The sequence below is a fragment of the Stegostoma tigrinum genome, chromosome 3, assembly GCF_030684315.1.
Source record: "Stegostoma tigrinum isolate sSteTig4 chromosome 3, sSteTig4.hap1, whole genome shotgun sequence".
NCBI lineage: Eukaryota > Metazoa > Chordata > Chondrichthyes > Orectolobiformes > Stegostomatidae > Stegostoma > Stegostoma tigrinum.
The window spans coordinates 10,838,541-10,863,684 of record NC_081356.1 but is presented as its reverse complement, the minus strand read 5'-3'; the positions used below and the strand labels follow the sequence as shown (position 1 = coordinate 10,863,684).

The 25,144-nt window shown below is 40.0% G+C and overlaps 1 protein-coding gene across 3 annotated transcripts in view; it reads left to right on the top strand.

Moving 5' to 3' along the window:
* Positions 1 to 2,122: 2,122 nt before the first annotated feature.
* Positions 2,123 to 25,144, top strand: part of dennd4c (DENN/MADD domain containing 4C) — a 134,470-nt gene continuing 111,448 nt past the window's right edge. Inside the window, exons 1-2 of one of the 3 annotated variants that reach the window (XM_048525567.2) lie at positions 2,123 to 2,450; positions 19,952 to 20,085. The gene's annotated coding sequence lies outside the window, so the exon portion shown is untranslated. The remainder of the gene's footprint in view (positions 2,451 to 19,951; positions 20,086 to 25,144) is intronic. The other 2 variants (XM_048525582.2, XM_048525575.2) reach the window with 2 other exon arrangements.

Genomic DNA, 25,144 nt, shown 5'->3' with positions numbered 1-25,144 from the left:
TCAACCGGAACTGCATCAACAAACACATCAAAATGGACTTGATATACAAACACTAAAAAACAGAACTGGAAGTGATGCCAGCCACCCCAGTAAACCAAGTCATATAAATAACAAGCGAGACAGAATACTAACACTTCACTGGAGGCGCACTGACAATGTAACCTAGCAGGGTGACAAAACGTCTGCAAACACACACCGGCTCGACAAGCAAGTCTACAACCTCATCTACAACCTGAACTACAAATCTCAAAAACTTTAAGTGAGTCAGTTATGTCGGTTGACTGGGTAGTTTGGTTCGGTGTTCAGCTCCTCACATTGGTAAAGGTGAGAGGGTTTGTTGTCGGTGGACAATTTTGGGGAATGATCATGGGTCATTTGGTAGATACCTGTAGGTTGGGTCGTGCTGATAATTGTTGGGATATACAAGGAATCAAATGGCGTAACATTTTTACCTTGAATATTCAGGTAAGCTGTTTGTATCTAGCCTAAATCTTTGACACTAAGAAACATGTAAGAGTCATTCACAGGAGTCCTGGGCATTGCCAGTCAGGTCATTGGAACTTGAAACTTCCTGGGCAATTACTGTGTTTGTGTATGTGGCAGGACTTCTGATGGTCCTAAAATGCAACATTGTGGATTCCACAATATACCCTACTGTTGACATCAGAAGGTCTGGCTTGATACATTTTAGTGCTTGGAAATAGCCTAGAGCCTGCCACTCAATTAGTCAAAACAACAGCAGTTATCAAGGGAGTTGCTTCACAATGTATAATCACCCCTTCATTTACCTCGCAGTTCACAACCTGGGCAATGTTATGTCTGAAATAGGTTGGAAATAAGGATTCATATTGGAAAATTTGGGCTCATGTCTTTGCTTAATTCAGACAGAGCTGTCCATTATTCTTTATTTATTCATTCATAGGATGAGGCCATCATTGACAAGGCCAGAATTTATTTCCCACCCTAGTTGCTCAGAGAGCCATTAAGAGTTAGCCACATTGTTGTGGGTGTGGAGTCACATGTAGGCTAGATAGGTAAGGATGGCAGTTTCCTTCCCAAAGGGGCATTAGTGAATCAGATGATTTTTCTTGACAATCAATAATGGATTCATGGTCATCAATAGACTCATTTCAGATTTTTTATTATTAAATTCAAGTTCCATCATGTGCCAGGGCAAAATTCGAAATAAGTTCCCGGGACATTATGTGCTAATACCTCTAGGCACTCGTCTCCTCTAATGGGGGCTGGTGTTTTGTTTCTTTATTGCAACCATACCATTCCCTTTGTTTTTCTTCCATGACATATTTGTAATTCACTCCTTCCAGCCATTCTGCCCCATCCCTGACCTTCCCTTTTGTTCTACCTAAACGCTGCGCCCTTTCCCGGAGCATGAAACCTGATTCTACGTCCGTCGGTATGGATGGAGTCATGTTGCACAGATGCCACCATACCTACTGAGTTTTGTGTGTGCTTTACGTTTTTATTTTAGCCTTCAGCATCCACAATCCATCATAACACTGATGGTGACGTCGTATCATTTTCATTTGTCGATCCAGATGGGTACTAACACCTTATTCTCATAAGGAAGCACTGGCTGCAACGACCGCTGTCAATCAGAATGGAGGGGGCGGGGGGAACGGCGAGATCCTCAACTGTCAATCATCGCTTCGTGTCGGAACTGGGAGATCCTCATCTGCCAATCATTCTGTGGGGCGGGACCGTGAAATAAACACGCGATTACCGGACCCGAAAAGTTAACTGTTTTTTCCCCTCACAGATGCTGCCAGGACCGCAGAGCTTTTCCGGCAAACTTTGTTTTTGCACCATCATGTGGCGGCGGGAACACCTGTCAATCATCCTGCGGGGGCGGTGAAGAATGATCCCCACCCCCGTCATTCAGGCTGTGGGTGTGGCAGAAGCGTGGGATCGTCAGCAGTCAATCACCCTGGAGGGGCGGGGTATACTGATGGTTTCCTGTCAATCAGCCTGAGGTTGCCGTTGGACGGGGGCGGGTACATTCACCAGCCTTTTGAGGGGAGGAGCGAAATGCAATCACCCAGTCAATCAATCTGTAGGTGTGGCTGTGCGGTTTTGGTTGGGGCGGAGGACCTTGCCTGTCAATCATCCCGGAGGGGCGGGGCTCGTCGAGGTGAAGTAAAAAGTCACAAACAAAGATGGCGGCAGCGGTGGGTTGAGTGTTGTCAGTCAGCGGGACGGAGTGAGCCGGAGGAACTGTGACCCGGGGAGTCGGCTATGTGTGTGTGAGTGCGCGGCGGAGCAGGAAGGTCAACGCTGGGAGAGGAAATACAAAGCGGACACGTGTCGCCAGTTGCAGTGCAGCTGTTCGTGGCTCCGAGTTCAGTTAGACTGCGGCTCCTCCACTTGTGGCGATTTCCCTTCATGTTGGCTTGGTGAGAGGAGGAAGAGGAGGCGGCGCCCGCCGGCGGCAGGTGAGGGTGATCCAAACACTTTACGTCCAGGAGGCAGCCGCACGGCCCGGGCAGACTTTTGCTCGGCGAGCGGGCCGCTTCCACTGGGTTTTGCCTGCGAAGCCTGTGGTGTCGTGGATGAGTTTTCAATCCCCGGGGCGGGGGCTCAGTGCGTGTGCAAGGAGATTATTCCCCTCAGAGCGAGTGTCCCCCGGCCTGCGGGTCAGCTCCAGCCGCTCCTACTTCTCCCCACCCCACCCCACCCCCTCGCTCTGCTCTGCCCTGCCCCACCCCACCCGAACACTTTCAGTCCTTTACATTTGGCCTTCCGATTAAGGTTTCCGGTGGGTGAGATCAGAGACGCTACAGGTGAACCGACCTGTTGATTTGCCTGGGCGCAGTGCCAGCGATCAGTCATCCTCGTTACTGTGTCAAGAGAGATGTTTATAGTATTTAAAACAAACCAGGTCATTTCCGTGCAGAGTTCAGGGCTTTACTGTCGTTTGATCGTCAAAACGTACTTTTTTAAAAACGTCCTACCTGTGTCAGGGGAAAGAGCACCCATTGACACTTCAGATTAAGGAATAAAAATCCAAAGGCTAAGAAAGCCAAATGTGTTGATTTCATCCGAGGAATAGAAAGACTAGCGCGTCAATTACAGTTACTGCAATCCATGTAGCATAAATGCTGTACCCTCCACACTTCACTTCAGCTCTGATGAGGAATCATCTAGACATGAAACGTTAGCCTGCTCCCTCTCCATGGATCTTGTCTGAGCCTTTCTGATAGTATTTCAGTTTCCAGATTCCAGCATCTGCAATCTGCATTTGTTCCTACCTTGAAATAAGAAAAATTGCTGTAAGTGTTTTCATGTTTTCAACTGACACTTCAAATACACTGTGATGTTTTCTGAAATACCACAGCGTTAACTGTGAATGCAATGATCTTGCACAGATGGTCTTATTCTAATTGTATCCTCTTTTTCCGTGGAATGCTTTTGTGACAGTTCCTGAGAGTGGGCACACTATCTGCAATTCAAGTAGGTCGGATTCTGTTTTGAGCTGTATACCATTGCCTATGTTGAGCGTGTTGCATATTGTGACCTTGTATAAGATATCCTGTGATTGTAGGTTTACAGAATCAGTTCTTGACAGTGTACTTGATGGAGAGATGAAATTGAAGACACTAATTTGTGACACCACTGAAGCCATTGACATCTGCCCCTGCTTCAGTTCATTGTTGTTGAAATCTTCATTCAAGCATTAATTATCCCACATTTGACAGTTCATGATACTCCTTGCTGGGATCCTGACATTTAGCCATCATGGAAATTTTATCAAACTGTTCTGACACATTGATATAAACAAAGGCGAAAAACTGCAGATGCTGGAAATCTGAAATGAACTGAGAGAACTCGGGCAGGTCTGGCAGCATCTGTAGAGAGAGAAATAACTGGGAAAGAAATCCTCACTTGCTGCCAGACATGTTCTGACAGATCTCTGGAACAAATGAGGCTTTGAATTTTCTGGATCAGAGGTACGGACAATGTTACTGTGCCACAGACCCTTATAAATTGCAGTTCATCGCATTAGCCACTCAGTCATGGATACAGACCCAAAATGAATTTCATCAAGCTCGAGCATCAAAAATGGAAGATTGACAGAAGTGATCCGAAGACAGAAGAGAATTTTCCTCACTGAGGAAATGGCAGATGGGCACAGTCACTTTTCAGTTATTTTAATCAACCTATTCAAGATGTTAATGCACCTCATCTTGGGTCTTGAGCCCAGATTTTCTGGTCCAGCTGTCTGGATACCACCATTGTGCCATAAACCCCATTTTAAAGATTCCTTAATCAACCTATTCATACATATTATTAAACATCTCTGGAGCAGGTGAAACTTGAGTCTATGCCTTTGATCTAGAGCTGGGAACTTTGTCACTGTGCATCATGACCGTTCCATCTATTGTAAACTTAAGCTAATTTGGAACACTGCTGCTTGTGACCTGACTGTCACATTTTGTTACCACCACTGTTGCTGCTAGTAATGCCAACTCAGTGTTTGATATTTTTTTAAAATTGACATCCATTATCACATTCTTCCATGTGTTTGCCCCATCCCTGTAACCTTCAATTTTCTGAGTTATCTGACATGAAGAAAATCTTTTTCACTTGGCGAATGGTTAAAGTCTACAATTTCTGTTAGTGCTGGAGGTGCGTTGGATCAAAGCTTCCAAAAGGGAATAAGATTTTGTTTCTTTTAAGAAGAAGAATGGGCAGGCAGTCTGTGAATTGCTTATTTAGAGAACTGGCACAGGCATGATGTGTCAAATTGCAACCTGCTGCTGTGTAATGATTCTGTGCTCTTTCAATCCTGACCTGTTGCATATTCTTGATGTTAATTACTCCACCATTGGTTGTTGTACCGTTACCTTTTAAGGTAGTAAGCTCTGGAATTCCTTTCCTCCCCTCTGTCTTTTTACCATCAATCGCCAATAGCACTGTGGCATGTACTTGTAGCACATGTGCTCTGTAGAGGACAGATAGAAATTACCTGTATGGATTGCTTATAACCTAGTTTTTGAGAATAGTGATGAATTCCTCTGTTTCAGATATCCTCTTAATAAAGTCATACTGCCAATTTACATTTCATGCCCTTTGATCACATGATTGTGTCCATTCCTGATGTATTAGCAATTCCAAATTTAAAAATTGATATCTGGATACCTTATTAAGGTCATTTCAACTGTTCTGAATTTACTGTGACAGGAAGAAGTGTTTCCTTTGCATGCAGTGAAGTCAGTGTGGATAATTGTGTGAGATAAAGGGCACAGTGGGTGGGAGGGCAGAGGGTTGAAGTGAGACTGACTTCTCTTGGACTGAGGTCAATGATGCGATTCATGATAAATTGAATGCTAATTATGAAAACAAAAATGACTCTTTTTCTCACAAAATGCAGTTATTACTTGTAACACCAGAAAACCAATATTGTTCAACTTGCAAGTGCAAATAATGACATGTCCAAATTGAGAACAACTGGACATTTGGTTTAGTCTTCATAGTCGACTGCATGTGTCCTTGGTGCTCCAAGACTGTGACCCCACCTCTGATCTATGTCCATTTTGTTACCTGTAATAACGTTTTGTTTCCATCTGCTTACCTGAAGTTTCAGTACTTGCAGTCTTTCCAAAATTCTGTTAAATTTTTCAAATTATGGATGCTGACTTCTGGTTCCAGGTCATAATTTATCTCTTTCATTGTCCTTTAGGATTATTATATCTTGGTTGATGAGATTCTTAACTGTTCTTACTAGACTCTCCAACATTGGTCCATGGTATCTGAACGTAAGATGTTTATCTGTGCTATCAACCGAGACACAGCCAACAGCAACAAACATTATAGACCTAATAGAGACTGAGAAAATCAAAAGGGGCAAGGATAGGGTGAATAGACAAGTCTTTTTCCGAGGGTAGGGGATTCCAGAACTAGAGGGCATTGCTTCAAGGTGAGAGGGGAAAGATTTAAAAGGAACCTGAGCAGCAATTTTTCCATTCAATGGGTGGTGAGTGTATGGAATGAGCTGTTAGAGCAACTGGTGGAAGCGGGTACAATTACAACATTTGAAAAGTATCCGGTTGGTACAGGCAGAGGAATGGTTCAGAGGGATATGGCCCAAATGTTGACAAATGGGTTTAGATCAGTTTAAGGTATCTGGCTTGTGCAGATGAATTGGACTGAGGGGTCTGTTTCTGTGCTTAATAACTCTTGACTGTTCACTTAACACAGGTTTGTGATGCAACCTGGTTTGTTTTGGTTGTATCACATGATTTATCCTATTGGAGCATTCAGCGTGTCCACTGGCAGGCATAATTAAAGATCTGGGTCGCTATCTGTACTCCAGTTAACATTTTGACAATGGTTTGTTCAGTCTTCATGTGGAAATGGCCCTGTGTTCTTTGCCTGTGGAAACTCTTCATCCTTGATAAAACCGTAGTTAGCAAAATTCTACTTGAATTCAGCACAAATATTCCTACAATTCTTTTGTGCAAGTGTGTATTTTCTTATCTATGGAATATGAACACAGACCCAAATTTGAAGTTAGTGAAGCTGTTAGTCATGATTTACATGGAAAGACAGAAATTAATCCAGAAACATTCAATCCCCTGCTCTCAATCAAAAAATTTTTGGGGACGAACCTAATTTTGTAGTTCTCTGCTCTGAGCAGCAACTTAATGTAGGGAAATGTAGAGTTTAGGTAGTAGAAGTATCAAAATACTTTGGTGAAAAATTAGATATTTTAATACTTTAAATAACTTTACTCTGCCAGAGATTTGAACTTCTTTAACATTTTGTTCTGCTCCATTAAACTAAGTCATGAGTTTAACAACTGTGGAATAGTTGTGTGGTCAGTAAATAAAATATATTTTGAATCATCATTAGTGCACATTTGACAGATGACAGAAGGAGTTCACTGATGTTTAACTCGTCCTTGGGCATAAATAATATATGTCAATGTACTGTTATTCACCTTCCACCCCAACGCTATCTCATCTTTGTTTTACCCACTTCGCACAAAGAATCAAGGTTGCGTGTTTCCGTTCAAGTGATTCTCGAACTCCTCATGCTCAAACATTTCAATTGTGCCGAATACACGAACCCTTCTTGGCCTCAAAACATAAGCAGTATATCTCTCTGTGTGGAGCTGGAGGAACACAGCGGAGTAGGAAAGTTGACGTTTTGGATCGGGACCCTTCTTCAGAAACTTCTGAAGAAGGTCCTGACCCGAAACATTAACTTTTCTGCCCCCCCCCCCCTCCCCCGATGCTGTCTTCTTCCAGCTCCACGCTATGTTCTCACTGACTCAACATCGACAGTTCTAACTCCCTCAGCATCATTTTTCTTCAGTTTTTAAAGAGTTGGCTCTTGAAGGAATGCACACCATAAACATTTGCTCCATAAATGCTCTGACTGTGAAATAGAAATGAGAATCTATTTTCATTTCTTTGTAAAAGTACAAGAATTACTTCAATTTGCCATTACCTGTAAACTTGATTTGACTTTTTAAATGGATTTGAGGCGTAGAGACAGTGGGTGATGATGATAAAGGGTCACATCTTTGTGCTTCACCTGACAATGATTTTGAACAGAAGTCAGAAAATTGGAAGAACAACGTGAGGTAATGCTGCCATAATATTACTTGAATTAAATTGTATAGCAACTTTCATTACATTTTACAATTTAATTTTAGACAGCAATTGTTGTTTACATTGATTGAAATTGTTTTACATATGTTAATTGCAGTTAGACTATTGCATTATTGATTGTTTCTTTTTTTAAAAATTGCCTTTATTTAACCTTAAGGGACAAATGTTATGTTAATTTTGCAGTAAGTTTATAAAAATTGGAGAAAGGATGCATGAAATGACATGTTGATCCTTATTTATTTGGGGATTGAAGGACAAAAATATGATTACATGCTGGAGTTGTACTGTGATTTGGTTAGAGCATACCTGGAGTACCACATAGAGTTTCAGTCTCCATATTTAAGGAAGGATGACATGCCTTAGAAGCAGTACAGCAAAGATTCATTAGATTGGTACCTTGGATGAGTAAATGGGGTCTATACTGTCTGGCCTTTAGAAGAATGTGAGGAGTTGTCATTGAAATGTGTAAGTTTCTAAGGACCTTCAATGAGTTTGAAGCAATCTCTTAGTATCTGTCCTTGGCTGGCAGTTTAAAACATGTGGAGTGCTCTCATGATAAGACATTTATTATTTTGAACTGCGACAAATAGATTTCTCCTTGTCTATCTTTGTAATTTTATACTGCAGAGGGCCTGAATGTACGACTGTTTAATATATTCAATATTGGAATAGAGATATTTGATAATTGAGGGAATGGGTGAAGAGGAATAACGGGGAAGTGAATTTGAGGCAGAATATTAATTATGCTATGAATGGCAGAACAAACTTATTGGGCTCCATGACTTTTAGCTTTTTTGATGTGCATTCTGTAAAATAAAAACAAAATGTAGGGGTGTAAATATTCAAGAGTAAGGGAGTTACCTTGTGTGTCCTGACAAATACTTATTCCTCAGTTAACATGATTTTCTAATCATTACCATATTTGAGGGAGTTGGCTGTATGTGGATTGCCTCTTGAATACAACAGTGTATGAAAGAACTTTGAGACCTCTACAGATTGTGCAAGCCTTTTGTTTGTACCTTTACCACAGCTGAGGGAAACCTGGGTTTATTGGTTTAGGATCATAAAGTTGCCATGTGGGCTGGAGTTTTAGGACTATAACTTGATCAAAAGTTTACCAATGTCATGGCTCCTTGAGTTTGAGTACTGAGCATTTACAACTTGCTATTGAGCTACTTTCTTGAGCTTCCATATACTTTAGAAAAAATCTGTCCAATCTTTTGAGAGCCGAACTGGATGCAGTTTGCCATGGTCAGGTCAATGTCTTGCAAAGAAATTGCGAATTAACCCTGGGATGGCAATGCTGTGTTTCCTTTTTCCCACATTACTGATATACACAATGCAAGTGGGTATATGCATTGTGTATGTTTACTTGACAAACATCTAAGATCAATTATGAAATCACATTTTTTAATCACTTGCCAGTATTTGGATTTCTGTCTGATTAATGACTCCTCATTTTTGGGCATCTTTGTCTTGTTGATTCTCTTCACATGATATTCCAGTACTTGGTCCAGCTCTCTGTCTAGCATATGGTTGGATATTAATTGCCAATCTGCATTGCTTGCCATGTTCAAACTGCTTATTATTGGTTTGCGTTTTTCCATGCCCTGACCTATGTCTGTGATTCTGTCGGATCTGAGCAGAGTGACTGTGCCTTTTTGTAGAGTGAAGTTGGGCTTTTCCTCTTGTTAGAGAGTGTTTTAACCTGATAACGAAAGGAGAAAAGTAAACAGAAGAAGGGTCTAGGCCTGAAACGTCAGCCCTCCTGCTCCTCTGATGCTGCTTGGCCTTCTGTGTTCATCCAGCTCTACATCTTGTTATCTCAGATTGCCCAGCATCTGCAGTTCCCATTATCTCTGAAACAGCTTTGTGAATGTGTTGGCATCATGTGCTCACTTCGTGAGTCATTTTTTTCAGGTTGTCTGCAAATGGATAAGTTAGAATTGTGTTGGGCAACACTTGCTAAATGATTCAAAGTAAGCACGAGAAAATAATTGTATGTGAAATTCTGACTTGTGTTATTATCAGGTTGTGCCTTGACTTAACACTAGGGAGTGAAATTTCTTTTGTTAGAAGAGAAAAGTGAAAAAATGTTAACATCAAATTAATGTTTCTCAAACACAAACAGAAACTGCTGGAGAAACTCAGCAGGTCGAGCAGCATCTGTTGATAGAAAGCAGTGTTAACATTTCAGGCCCTGTAATCTTTCAGAATGGGTCACTGGACCTGAAATGTTAAGTCTGCTTTCATTCTCAGATGCTGCCAAACCTGTTGAGTTTCTCCAGCAATTTCAGGTTTTGGTTCTGATTTTCAGCATCTGCAGTTTTATTTTAAATGTCTCACTTCAGTTGTTGCACAGTGAGAAACTTGTGAAGAAATAGCAACTTGCTGATTTGTGAGAACCAAAAACTCTGGATGCTGGAAGTCCAATGAAAAGCATTCTGTCTGTCTACTCGATTTAGATCCATCATCGTTTTGAACAGTTCAATTGAAACCCTTCACAGCCTTCCTTCTTTGAGGAGCATCGTCCCAACTCTTCTAACTGGTTGCAGAATTGACCACTTTCTTCAAATGCATTGTGTAGAATTGGACAGTGCTCTTTGGCTGAACCAGTGTTTTATAAGATTGATAACTTTGTTCTTTGCACTCGATGCCTCTCATTATAAAGGTGAGGATCTTGTGTGTCTTTCGAGCTAAGTTTTCAATCTGCTGTTCACCTTCAACAATTTGTGCATGTGTACCCTAGTTCTCTTGCTTTGTGTCCCCAAACATATGTACATGATGCTTTATGCATTTTAGAGTATGTTGTGAAGGTAGCCACAAATTTAATGAAAAAGAATTACACAAACAGTTGTCTGAAATAGAGAATTCCAAAAATTTACAAACTCTTGTGGAGAAGCAGTTTCTCTTCATCTCAGTCCTAAATGGCAAGCCCTCTTATTTTGAAACTCCGAGTTCCAGACTCACTAGTCAACAGTAAACATCTTGCTGGCAGCAATCCTGTCAAATCCCTGATGAATCTTGCATTGTAATTAGATTATCTTTTACTCTTACTAAAATTTTAGAGATTGACGGGCTTACATTGCACTGGCATTCTTTGGGTAAGGAGACTAAAATTATGCACAGCACTTTCTGGTCTCAGCAAGACTCCAGATAATTGCAGTAATACCTCTTTACTTTTAGAACAGATTATTTGCTTTCCTAATTGCTTGCTGTACCTGTTTGTTAAGTTTGGTTTCTGTTTAGTGTTACGCACACATATCCATGAATACCCAGGTTTTCCAGTCTCTGAACACTTCAAAAGATATTCTATGTTTGTATTTTTGTAACCAAAGCAGTAACTTCACACTTCCACCCGTCATATTTCACCTGTTGTATTCTTGCCCCCCTCACTTGACTTTTCTAAGTAATTGTGCAGCCCCTTTATATTCCCCTTGCAGTTTACCACTTAGCACAAATGCATATGTGGATATGCTGTACTCCAAATTGTGGATACGTTTCTAAGTCTCCAACTCCTGTGCTTATTCTGCTCTGCAGTGGAGTTGGGCTGCTGCAGTTGATCTTGTATTCCAAGTTTGAAACTATTTCTAATATTTCTATTCTGATGACCTGTTGTGGTATGATGTGTATGGTTTTTGAACCATAGCTGTTGCAGTCATAATAATTGAGAGTGAGAACTTGAAAATTGAATAATGTGCTTGCTTGTTCATTTATAGCAAGGGAGTCACACTTTGCTCTTGAGAATAATGTTTGGAAATTGGTCTTCGGTCCAGGTGCACAATCACTGAGACAGAGGATTGGGTTCTGAGGAAGGATCACCGGAACCGAATTGTTAACTCTTTCTTTTCTCCTTCACAGATGCTGCCAGACCTGCTGAGCTTTTCCAGCAACTTTGTTTTTGTTCCTGATTTACAGCATCAGCAGTTCTTTTGGTTCTTATTGAGATTTGTCTTAACTTGTCTATCTAAAGTGAGTAGAGTTCTGTCACATGATGACCTCCTCTTTCACAGTTTATGTCTGCTCATGATGATTTAAAGTTATTAATCAGATTCAGACTGCACTTTAGACAGATGTAAAGTGGTGGTGGACAGTGACCTCCAGTCCTCCTTTTTTCAAATTTATCATTTGAATGCTGGCTAATTTCTAACTGAGAGTGTTTTTTTCCTTTGGAAACAATAAGCCAATAATATTAATATTGCCATAGAATCCGTACAATGCAGAAAGATGCTATTCGGCCCATCAGACCTCCAAAAGTATCCGATTCATACCCATCTCCATAACTCCCGCATGGGGTTTTTGTCATTAACCGGGACATCCATGGTGTCTATGAGGCAATTTTGTTTTGAGCATGGCCCATCCACCTAATCTGCACATCTTTGCACCTTGGGAGGAAACCCACTATAACACAGGGAGAATGTATGGAGTCTGCACGAACAGTCAGCCAAGGCTGAAATCGAACCTAGGTCCCTGGCACTGTGAGGCAGCAGTGCTAACCACTGTGCCCACGTACTACCCCAATTGTCATTTTGTTGGATATATCTTTGCCATAATGGATGCTATTGTATTAATAAATTTGTAGGAAATGGCAAAGATCTGGGATTTGCTTAGATGTTTATTAATTTTGAACTGTTGTCTTTAGGTTTTTCAGTTGAATGTTGGCATTCAAGTTGAAGCTATTCTGCTCATCATGTTACAATTCATCATGTTTAATTTATTTTGCCTATTGCTGCTATATTCCTGTTTGTGTCAGTCATGTGCCAACATGCTTTTTAAGAGGGGACATGTACCTGGTTTTTAATTGTTTAAGACTAGCATGTTGTATGTGAAGTCTGGTGACCTGTTTATTTAGCTTGCATTATGCAAATTGATTCGTAAGCTTTCCATGCAGTTGATGATCATGGTATGGGAGGATGGGCTTAGATTAGTTCACAGATCGGCGCAACGTTGAGGGCCCGAGGGCCTGTTCTGCACTGTATTGTTCTCTGCATGAATTTTTTTGTTCATTATGCATAGAATGTACAAACAATGAAGGTGTCCTCTGTTAGCAGATAGGTACGTTGTATCATATAGAAGTCATAAATCATATTGACCTTGCTTTATGAATTTGTCAAAAACATTAACAAGTTCTTGTTCTTTGATTCCAAGTACTGCTGCAAAACTTCCTACGTGCCCCTAGGTTTGGCCATGATGGACAGGGTAGCCTCCATAATTGCATGTAATCCAGCATTCCATTGCTGTCAATAAGTGAAAATGTTCCATGATATTTTGGAGTTGAGTCCTAAAAGATATTTGGCGTGATGTGATCAATTTTTTAAAAAGTTCAAGTACAAGATCTAACAAGCACTGCTGACTTATCCTGTGACAAGTGCTGCTTTTGATGGCAGCAAGCCAATTACACTGAAGAGAAATACTGCAGGTGCCAGAAATCTGAAATAAAAGCAGGAATTGTGGCAATAGACAATCAGTCAGAGGTTTTGTCAAAAGTTCTTTGACATGTAATAAATCTGTTTCTCTTTCTTTTCTCATAATATTCACATCCTAATCATAAATACTAATCAAATCAAATATGAAGAAAAAATTATGAAGAAAAACTCTGCAATCACTTTGACAGGAGCTGTATACTGTATGGGAGAAAGGAGACCTGCCACTATTGTTGAGAATCATGCCTGTTGTTTTAAATGTTTTTCTGATGAATGCTTCAGTTAACCACCATGTCAATAATTAGGCAAACTTTGACTATATGAATTCCTATTAAATGGCCACCCAATTGCCCAGGCTGTTAACGGAAACAAGCAACCTGGTAATGAAATCTGACCTGGAGACTTTTATTCTCTTCTGTTTTTGTTCCACATCTTGGATACCATTGTATCAAGGATATTGGCAATTTACTGCTCAGAACACAAACAAAAGCATTTTGTTGTTTGATCTGAAGTGTAGAAGGACCTTATGTTCAACCTTCAAATTGTGGAGTGATTAAATATACTTAGGTTTTTATAATTGATAATTACATATTTTTGTTGGAACTGCATAAAAACTTGCAGCGTGAGGTGTACCAACAAGAGATGCTGCATTTATTCAATCTTATTTAACACCCTGTGCATGGTTAGAAATGCAAATGAGTTCAAGGTTGTAAGGCTGTCAGATTTTAAAGTAATTTGACCAGTAAATATAACAGAATGTATTTTTAATTTATGCAGATTATTCAAAAATTATGCAGTAAGAAACATGTTTGTAATACTGCTGATATGGGATTTGTTAACCTAATTTGATAGATTATTTAGATAAGTGGGGATATAGGTTCAATATTTTCAATATTAGTGTGGTTTGATTTTTCAGCAAAGAGCGTACTTACATTTATTTGCATTGAACACACTGCAGTACTTTCAACTGAATAGATACCTTAGAATAACCATTATACTTGAAAGTAAGCAATCAGGTCAGCCATGTTGTTCTCGTAATATAATATACTAATATATAATCATAATCTAAATGCCCAAATTATTTTGAAATTGTTGTTTGATCAACCTGCAGATGGGACTTGAACCCAGCCTTTCTGGCTCAGAGGCAGGAGCAATACCATTGTTCCTTCAAGGTCATTAGGTCAGAATCCTGGAATCCCTCCCCTTGTCGTATTGTGGGTTCACTGACACTGAATGGACTGCAGTAGTTCAAGAAGGTAGCTCATCACCACCTTCTCAAGGGCAACTAGGGACAGGCAATAAATGTTGGTGTTGCCAGCAGTGCCCACATTCCATATGTGAATTTTAAAAAAACTCAGCAGCCCTAAATGACCAGATTGATATTTTTTTTTAAATTTCTCAAGCAACTTTACTGAAGCAATAATTTAATGTAGGTCAGGCCACTAGGTGAATTCCCATGCTCTTGGATTTGTGTTGTGAAATATTTTATTCTGTTTTAGAGGATGTATGTAATCTCCAGATTAACATTCCAACTGAGAAACAAAATCGTCAAAAGCGCAGCACTACCTCAGCTTATGCACATCTCACCTCTTGAAGTACCTGAACTTTCAAGTTTCTGACAGACGTCGGTCCAACACTCAACCTCTGTCTGTGAAGAAAGTCAAAGATATTCAAGCAGGAATTGCATTATTTTCCTGACATGAAATTCTTGTGACACTTCTCGTGGACATAGGATCTAAGAACACCTCTACGCCACTTGCCCCTTTGAACCTGCTCCAACATTCAATACCTTGTCTGCTCTGATTACTCTTCAAACTCACCTGACCTCAATAACCTCTCACTTTGCCTGTCACTAATGGAATATTTCAAAGTTTTCCTTCCACTTTTTTTTCAAGTGTTTCAAAGATTCATGATTTTGGGAGAAGTTTCTCTTTATCAGTCTTAAAGAGAAATATCTTCTCTAATAGCGTGCACCGTTAATGATGAGTGCATCCACCATATGAAGACTCCTCAGGATCTTGTGTTTTAATCATGGTGCCTTTTATTTTTTAAACTCCAGATACAAGCTCACCTGTCCAATCTTTCTCCATATGGCAACATCCCCAATCCAGCTATTACTGCAGTCAATCTTCGTTGAACTGCTTCTATTGTATTCCTATCTTTCCTGACATACGGAAACCAATACTATATACAGTACTGCAGTGTGGTCTCGTAATATAACTGAAATATAATTTTTTTGCGGTATTACAAATCCTCTCATTAAATGATAGCATTCTATTGGTTTTCCTCATTACTTGATGTACCTGCCTTCTAATCTTCTGCAACTAATGTACTATGATACTCAGATCCCTCTGCATCTGAGCTCTTTTGTCTTTTTTCTTTAGATAATGACTTTTATGTTCTTCATCCAAATAAGGGCTGTTGGTCATTTTCCCATATTATACTCAGTTTGCCACTCACGTAACCTTCTGTATCCCTTTGTAGACCCCTCATATCATCTTTGTAACTAAGTTTCATACCTATTTTTGTGTCATCAGCAAAATTAACTATTCTCTTCTGTCCCTTCATCCAAGTCATTTATTAAAAGGTTGAGGCTTCAGCACTGATTCTTGAGCCACGAGATTTCCTGGTAGTTGCTAACCTGTCGAGTATCCGTTTATGCCTACTTTCTGTTCGTTTTAGCCCGCCAATCTTCTCTCTTTGGTCAATATGTAAATCGCTTACACTATGAGTTTCTATTTAGCACTGTAAACTTTGTGGTCCTTATCAAATGCCCTTTCGACATGCAGAGGTTCCCTTATATCTAGAGCATGCTATGTCCTTGAAAGAAGTCCAATAACTTAGTTAAATGTGACTTCCCTTTCACAAAACTAAGTTGACTGCTTGATTTCCATGAACTCCTCCAAGTGCTCTGTCTTTAATAATAACAACTTTTAATTTCTTCCCAATGATGGATGTTATTGTTAACTGGCCTGCAGTTTGCTGCTTTGACTCCCTTTATGAAATAAACAATTACATTTGCTAACTTCCAATTTGATGTAACTTGCCCTGAATCTTGGGCATTTTGGGAAAATTTAAAACCAATGCATTAACTATCTCTTGAGCCACTTCTTTTAAGACCTTCAGAAGAAGTCCACCACGACCTGAAGACTTAGCAGCTCACAGTTTCAACAGTTTGCTGAATTTCGTTTTGTCCTTATTCCCCATGTGCCCCCAACCAGTTTAAGTATGTGGCTGTTATAATGCATGCCAGGTGGCTGAGACGGTGAATAAAGAAATAATATAAGACTCATGTTGGTATAGCAAATTTGCTCCATGATCCATTGGTTATGTCAAGTATCATCTGATATTTATTCATGCCCCATATCCGTGGATTCCTCTCAATGCACTTCACCAAGTTTTAGTTTTATGGAATAACTTAATTTTTTTTGGTTCTTGATCCTTTTTCTTTCTTCTCTTGGTAATGACTCTAATTGCTGTTAGCCCTCTTGTGCTTGTTGAAGTGGTAATTCTACCTGTGGCCTTGATTGACTATCAGCTGATTTTGAAGGAAGTATTGAGGCTTAGCTTGATTGTAACCCAAATTTCAAGGTCCACGTTGTACTTCAAATAGTGAAAGATCCATTGGTCTGAGATGTTATCTCGTTGATTCAATCTGTGGTATTTGAAGAAACTGTCTGTACAAACTAACATCTTGATCAGTTGTATTCAGCTGAGTTACTGTAGAATTTTAATGAAAGAAATCATCTTGCTGTGAATGCTGCAGTCAGATATTGTTAGTTTTCTCCTAAAACACGTTTTGGCTAGGTTTTGTGTTCACAACTATTTGCTGAACATGGCATTTTAATTGCCTGCCTGTTGAAAGTTGCCCTGTCAACTTTTTTGCTTTAAAATAAACTGTTTGAATTGCCTTTTCACTTTTTCTTAAGTTGTAAGTTCAGTGTAACAAATTACTGTTCAACTGTGATATTTTGAATTAGACTGTTAAAGAATACTTTTAAAATGGCACAAATTCTTATGATTGTTCCATCTCTCTTTGAAAATCCATATTATGAATTGCACTTGTGATAAAATGGAGAACTTGGATGAGTAATCTGACTACTCAGTTGCAAGCTGTATCTCTTAATGGTTTAATATAAAATACACAATCTACATAGGTTTCTACAGGACTGCTGGTTTACAACCTGTGTAGCCTGAACATTTTGTACAAAATGATTTGAGTGATATTTTCAGCAAATCTGTTGAAGGAATAACTAGGCTTTTAGAATGAACGTGGAGTTTGCTTGTTTGGAGTGCACTGAAACCTTATGTCAGTTCATTAGCAACTTTAATCAATGAAGTAAGCAAACTTAGAAGAAGCATCAAGTCTGGTTAAGGGTGGTACACATGTTAAGATTTACCACAGAGGAAGCTGACTACTCTGGGAGATTTTAAAAGGAAGCTTTCTTTTAAGAGGTTTTGCCTTTGCTCCAGATTATTTTAAATTTAAGTTTGAATGTCACATAAAGAGGCAGTCTTCTTGTTTATTGGTATCATATGCCCTGCATGTTCTTTTTTTAACTGAGCTGAGAATGCATAGCCAGTTTCTTCTGAACTAAAAGCTTTTCCAGTGGTCAAAATTGAATTCTTCAGTTTAAAAAAATGCATAACTAACCCAGAAACATTTATCTCTCAATTTCGATTGGCCAATTAACATAAATTATTTATTTAAATTAAAGTTGAAATCTGGTTAAGTAATCGACCATAAGGGCATGATTTTCTACTAGTGTAACTGTAGAGATTTAACAGTATATTCTGTTGAAATGGTATCTGTATAGATCATAGTTCAATGTTTGCTGAGCTGAGGTTAACAATTTGTGATCTACATTTCTACTTCAGTAGCTCCATGTCAGCCTAAAGTGAGTTGTGCAGCAAAGTAGTAGAAAATACAAAGTTGGCAGTTAGCAATTGAATTAGTAAAGCAAGACTGATTGCTAGCTCCAAAAGTGGTGGTTAAACCTCCACTAAATGTAATTTGATCTGCAGTATTCATTTGGTTCCAGCAAAGTTCAGTTGAACTCCAGCACAAGGAAATGAAATGGGGCATGATGGAAAATATTAGTGCTTTTCAGTTTTAAAAAAAAAGATGCAGGTGAAATCCTGAATGTTAACTAACTTTGTGAAAAGAGTAAAATCTTTTGCTTGGAGAAATTTATCTGCTTTTCTGTAGTTAAATGTCAAAGATCAAAACTTGGCTCAAGCAATGCATTATGTCAAAACTAGGCTGATCTATTCCAAAAGTGTTGAGGAAATCATCAGTCTTGTTAATATGTACCATATGTACAGTCTTCAAAATGGAAAGTTTTGTTACTTCATTGGGTACTCTTCCTGACACTGTTTTCTTCCTGTTAAATTACTAATTTGACAAGTCAAAGATGTTTCCTGCACAGTTTGCAATTCAGCAATTTTAATCATGGTAGTTGCAGTTTTTTAAAGAAATATAAAGATGAAAGTGTTTGTCTTTTTTTGGAATCTGTTATTTCCTGAAGTTTAGAGATATGTGGAAAAGGCAGGAAGTTAATGCTAGACTTGAGTCAAGCCAGGTAACAAAGTTGGTCTAGGCACAGTGGCCCACAATCTCCTCTTGCACTGTAATGATAAAAATAATTGTGATTAAATTTGAAGTTACCAGCATTTTTTTTTTGAGGTAGGTTTAGGACTCATGATCTAGTGATGGCTTCTGTGAGTATTGCATTTCCTGCAAGTGATACAAAATTGTCTTTTGGGTAACTCAATTCTTTACAAGTCCAGGCCCCCCCACATAGGTTGTTTTGCCTTCGTAATGAAAGTGTTTTAGAAATTCTGGCTGTCAGGTGCTGAACGAAGCATTCAAATGTATTGTTTTCCTTACTTGCTTTGCCAATTTGGAAGCATCCCATTGATTCAGGAAGTTTTGGCTTTTAAGGGAGCAGTGAATGTTTTTGGGAGGTGGTATATAAATGCTACAGCCATTTACGGTATAGAAGGTGGTCTTTTGGCCTATGAAATACCAGATACTGTGGAACAATCTTGCCAGTCCCATTTCCTCTACCAGTCCAGCAAGTCTTGCTTTTGTTTAGCTCAGTTGGCTGGGCAGCTATTTGCTAGTAGCAGTGGTTCAGGGCTTCTCAACCTCTCTTCTTACCTAAGGCATGGTGACTCACTGGTTAAACCACCACCAGTCTTCTCTCTAAGAGAATAGACCTATCATTTGGTAAGACTGTAGTGACTTTCCTTTTTACCTTTTACCCATAGCTCTGCAAAATACCACTAAATTATAGACTATCTGCACTTCCATTATTCTTATGGGCAAACGTTTCAGTCGATGCACCAATCAACAGTTATTGCTACTTGATAAGTAAGTTTTCATTTTAGATTGTAACTACAAATAATCATTATGGACAAAAAGAGAAATCGCTGCCAGACCTGTTGAGTTTTTCCAGCATTTATGGAGAGAATCAGAGTTAACATTTTGGATCCAGTGATCCTTCTTCAGACCATTGAAGCCTTTGGTTCTGGAGAAGGGTCACAGGACCTGAAATATGAACTGTGCTTTCTCTCCACAGGTGCTGCCAGACCTGCTGAGACTTTCTAGCAATTTCCGTACTTATTTCTGATTTGCAGCATCCCAAGTTCTTCCAGGTTTTTTTTTTCAGAATTGTGATGGTACTGGTATAAGATATCATGTTCCTAAAAGGTACAGTCTTTCTGAGAGGACTATGCACCAGTGCTCAGAATTGGTGATCCGACCCTTTTATTGCTCCTGCTTTTAAACTATACACAATTATGTATACAAGTAAGTATAATGTCAACGTCAAAATTTTAAGTACTTTACAGTATCAATTTTGCTCTTCTGTTTTCTTTGTCCTTTAATAGGATGTGGGTGTCACTGGTCAGACCAGCATTTGTGCTCATCCCTAACTTCCCTTGAACTGAGTGGATTGAGAGGCCACCTCAGGACAGTTAAGACTTAACTAGGTTGTTCTGGACTCGTATGTAGGCCAGACCAGGTAAGGATGACCTATTTTCCTTCCCTAAAGTACATTGGTAAACTAGATTTTTTTGGGAGCATTGATGATGATTCCATGGTCACCACTAATCTTAATTCCGGAATTATTTTTACTGTGGTTGAGATTTGAACCCATGTCTCTAGAGCATGAGCCTGGTCCTGTGGATTACAAGGCCAGGGGCAATGCTATAAATCGGCACTTTCCCTCGGATCACAGCTGTTGGTGAATGGACAGTGTTCTTAAATTTCTGCTGAAATAGCTTTATTTGCTCCTCAATTTTGAAGAATTTCTAGCTTTCAAATTGCTCCATTACCTGTATTTTGCTGTTTTTGTAATCTCCTTCAATGCAACAATAAGCAAATTTTGCTCTGTTCTTCTAATTCTGCCTCTTATCCATCCCACTTGTGTATTTCATGAACTTACCTACCTTTGTGGTCAAGTTTTTAGCCATCTGAACTCAATGTGCTGTTTGTTAGATTTCACTGGCTGATATTCCTGCAAAACATATTTTGGCATGTTATTAAACATGCATGACAAATGCAAGTTAAAGAAACAAAAGGACAAAAATACTTCTGTTTTATCCATAAACTGTTTATGAACTCGCATGTATTTGAATTTAATGGTTCTCCAAGGTGTTGCTTGCATGCAGTTTGTACCTTACTGTGCATGTGCTGGTTTCTGGGTTGCCTTAATTGATTGCATCAATGTACTTGTCATTTTAATGGTGTTGCAAAATTATGCACTAGTAACTTGTGTGCTGATGGTTAAAGACTTTCACATCAAAATGAGTTAATTGCAGTTGTTGGATCTAAAGCAGATTAAGGAACAATAGTTTTATATGTGACTTCACTTTCAATATGACTGTGTAGCTTGTGTGCTGTTTGTAGTCTTGTTATATCCAGAAGTATTAGTCATTTCAATTATAATAGATGATGTCATGGAGGTCTGCAATGTGGAAACAGACCCTTAGGCCCAACTTGTCCATGCCACCCAAACTTCACAATTAATCCAGCCCCATTCTCCTGTATTTGGGCCCATTTTCGTCCATACCTATCTCCACCATCTATCTATCCAAATAATTCTTAAATTAAAAAATTTTAATCCCTTCCACTGCTATCTCTGGTTCCCTGTTCCAGGTACTAACCATGCTCTGTAGGATAAAACTGCCCCTCTGGACCCTTTTGTGTCTCTCCCCTCTCCAATTAAACTCATGCTGACTAGTATTACACTCCCCTACCATGGGGTAAAGCTGTCGGCTATCTACCTTATTTGTGCCCCTCATAAATTTATGTACCTGTATAAGGCCACCCCTTAGTCTTCCAGGGGAAAAGGCCCAGGTCATCTAACCTCTCCTTTATAACTCAAACCGTCCTGTCCAGGTCGCAACCTAACGATTCTCTTCTGTACTCCTTCTTGTTTAATAACATCCTTTCCATAGTCAAGTGACCAGAACTGCGTACGGTAGTCCAAATGTGGCCTCACCAATGTCTTTACAGTTGCAACAAGATGTCCCAACTCCTATACTCTATCCTCTGACTGATGAAAGCAAGCATACCTAAACCTTTCTTCACCATCTTGTCTACCTGTAACTCCACTTTCAAGGAGATTTTGAGAGCTTCATCCATTTAGCTCGTGCCAAAAGCTCAGTGTTTTAAACCCATTCCATGACCAAAGCCAACATCACACCCTCAAAAACAAAAAGGATTCATGTCAACAAGAACAGCAATGATGTTGAAAAGGTGACTCAATTAAAGATTATTCACAGTGACATCCTAAGTGGTAAGGCTGTTCATGGGATAAGGTTTTTCCAACACAAAAATAATTATTTCTAATGGAATGAAAGTTAGTTCAAGTTGTCTTAGAAAAGGTGAAGGTTGCAGGGTCTACATCATTGCTTCATTTGCTCAGGCTAAATATGTTGTGGCTTAAAATATAGGATGTGGTATGATAATGTATTTGTGCAGTAAAACCATGACACTTTGTTTCCTGTCACTTTACTGTCATCTTTTACCTTCAAATCTGGCTAACAATGCAGATGATTGGCTTGTGTGAGGGTTTCTGTTTGTTATTTGAGTCCAAGCAATGAAAGTGGACTTGTCAGAGGAGTAGGCAAGTTAATATTTCGGACCACTCTTCAGAAATCGGGGAGGGGGAAGGGACCTCAAATAAATAGAGGAGGTGTGGGGTTGGGAAAAGTCGGATGGTGAGTGTAAGTAGGGAGTGGTGGGAATTGGTCAGTTAGGTGGGGGAGAAGATGGAAAGGTTGTGTCGGGTCAAGGAGATGAGGATGAGAGGAAGAGTTGGCCATGGGATGCGGCCGGGGGTGCACAGTTTGAAACTGGTAAAAATCCACATTTAGGCAATTGGGCTGCAGGCTCCCAAGGCGGAATATTAGGTGCTGCTCCTCCAGTTTCCGGGTGGCATCATTGTGATACTTGCATCCCCAGGTGGCCTAACTGCTCTCCGCTTCCTCCCCTCCCAAAGGTTCAACTAATTCCCCCTCCATGTACACCTTCATCCACTTCACCAAACTCATCCTTAGTCTTAACCACTTCTCCCATTTCCTACAGACTAAGGGGGTGGCCGTGGCTCCCACATGGGCCCAAGCTGTGCCTGCCTGTTCATAGGATACGTGAAACAGTCCCTCTTCTGCAGCTTCGCTGGCACGAGCTCCCACCTCCTCCTCCGCTACATCAGTGACTGTATTGGCGCAGCAAAGTGCTCCCATGAGGAGCTTGAACAGTTCCTCAATTGTAACATCTTTCACTCTAATTTCAAGTTCACCTGGACCATCTCTGATGGACCTCTCTGCCTCCACATCTGGTGATCGCCTCGAAACTGACATGTACTTCAAGCCCACTGACTCCCATAGCTACCAGACCACACCTCCTGTCACCACCAACCTCTCCCGAATTGTTGGAATACTGCCTTCTTGACTATTGGTCTTGGCTTGCTGTGTCAGGCAGTGAGGCTGCTTGTTTTTGTTTGGCAAGTTCACGTGTTTTTGCGTCATTTCATGAAACCAGTCCTGGAGACAGTGATGGTTGAACCTAATGGTTTGGTCATAGGTGCCTGGAACACCTAACTTTATTTTATCTACTGTTCTGAAATTGAATTGGATGTGTGCAGATTTTTCAGATAGTCTGAGAGATGCATTTGTGTTTGTTCTCTATTGTAAGGTTGTTTTAGGGCTGAGGTATTTCTTCCCATGACTTAGTGTTGGGTGGATGTGCCTGCCAATTGGTAAAGTTGACTGTCTGTCCTACCGGCAATGTGCCCCAACGGGATTCCAATCATCCACACATCACTCGGATCTTTGACATGAACAGTGATATCATTCAGAGGTGGTGCCAGTGTTTTGATCTAGGATGCATCAGTATGGTTTTGTATTTCTTCTTTAGGTGGAAGACACTATTACCATGAGGCTGAACTGAGAAAACCTTGTGAGCAGGATGACACCATTTCAGTTGGTTTTACTTTGTTTTTCTTTTCTCCCCAATGATTCCTCTGTAGACACTGGAGTCACAGCCAACCCTAACATTAAAGCCCCTTAGCAGAATCATCTTTTACTCCTTTGGGATTGCATTTACGATTTTGGGGTCAGAATGGAACTTTTCCTTAGCGTCTTCAGAGTTGAGAAATGGCACAAAAGCTCTGATGGCTGTGGCATTGTGGTAGAAGTTTTGGGAGTTTGATTTGATACAGAGGTAGATTGATGAGGCTGGGTTTCATGAATGTATTCTTTGGATCAGAAAATCTCTGGGAAAAGTAACCCAAATACATGACTTCCAAGAGAGCATGCAACTGTAATTGAAAATATTTCTACTGCTAGATTTATAACAGACCAGAAAGCCATTAGCTTTGTTTGTTGAGTTCAGTTCAGAAGGGAAAACAGCTTCTCCTAGCCAAGGAATTCAGTTTTTTGAATAGATGAGCCTGTCACCATTGTGGAGATTCTAAGTAAGGAGTACTGAGAGTCATAGAGCATTGAAACAGACCCTTTGGCCCAACCAGTCCGTGCTGACCATGCCCCTAAACTAAACTAGTCCCAGCTGCCTGCACTTGGCCCTTATCTCTCTCAACACTTCATATTTGTATACTTCTCCAAATGTTTTTTAAACATTGTAAGTGTACCCGCGTTCACCACTTCTTCTGGAAGTGTGTTCCACGCACAGATCACATGGTGTAAAAATGTTCCCCGTTATGTTTTTTTTAATCTTTCTCCTGTTGCCTTAAAAGTATACTCCCTAGTCTTGAAATCCCCAACTCTCGGGAAAAGGCACCTGCTATTCAGCTTATCTATACCCCTCATGATATTACAGACTTGCAAATGTCACACCTGAGCTCCCTTCTACTGTGAAACAGCCTGCCCAGCCTCTCCTAAACAATCAAACCCACCATTCCTGGGTTGTGGTGAATCTTTTCTGAACCTTCTTGAGCTTAATTCTATCTTTTCTATAACAGGCTGATCAGAACTGGATACACTACTCGAGAATGGGCCTCACTGTTGTCCTGTACAACCTCAACATAACGTCCCAAATCCCATACTGAAAAGTCTGAGCAATGAAGGCATGCATGCTAAACAGCCTATAATCCACGCTGTCTATATGTGAGGCAAATGTCTAAGAATTGTGTTCCTGAATCCCAAGGTGTCTCTGTTCTACAGCACTTCCCAAGGCCCTACTTTTAATTGTATAAGTCCTTGTTTGTTTTACCAAAATGCAAAACTTCACCTTGATCGAATTAAAGTCCATCTGCTACTCCGCAGCCTGTTGACCCAATTGATCAAGATGTCTTTGCAATCTTACAATTTTCTTCACTGTCCGCTACACCGCCAATTTTGCCATCATCCACAAACTTATTAACCATGCCTCTTATATTTTTATCTAAATCACTTATATCAATAACAAATTGAAGTGAATCCAGCACCGATCCCTATGGAAGACTGCTGGTGATAGGCCTGCAGTCCGAAAAACAACCCTCCATCACTACTCTCTACCTACTTGGATAGAAATCTTGAAGATGGTAGAAATGAAAGATTTAAGGCTGTCAGAAGTCT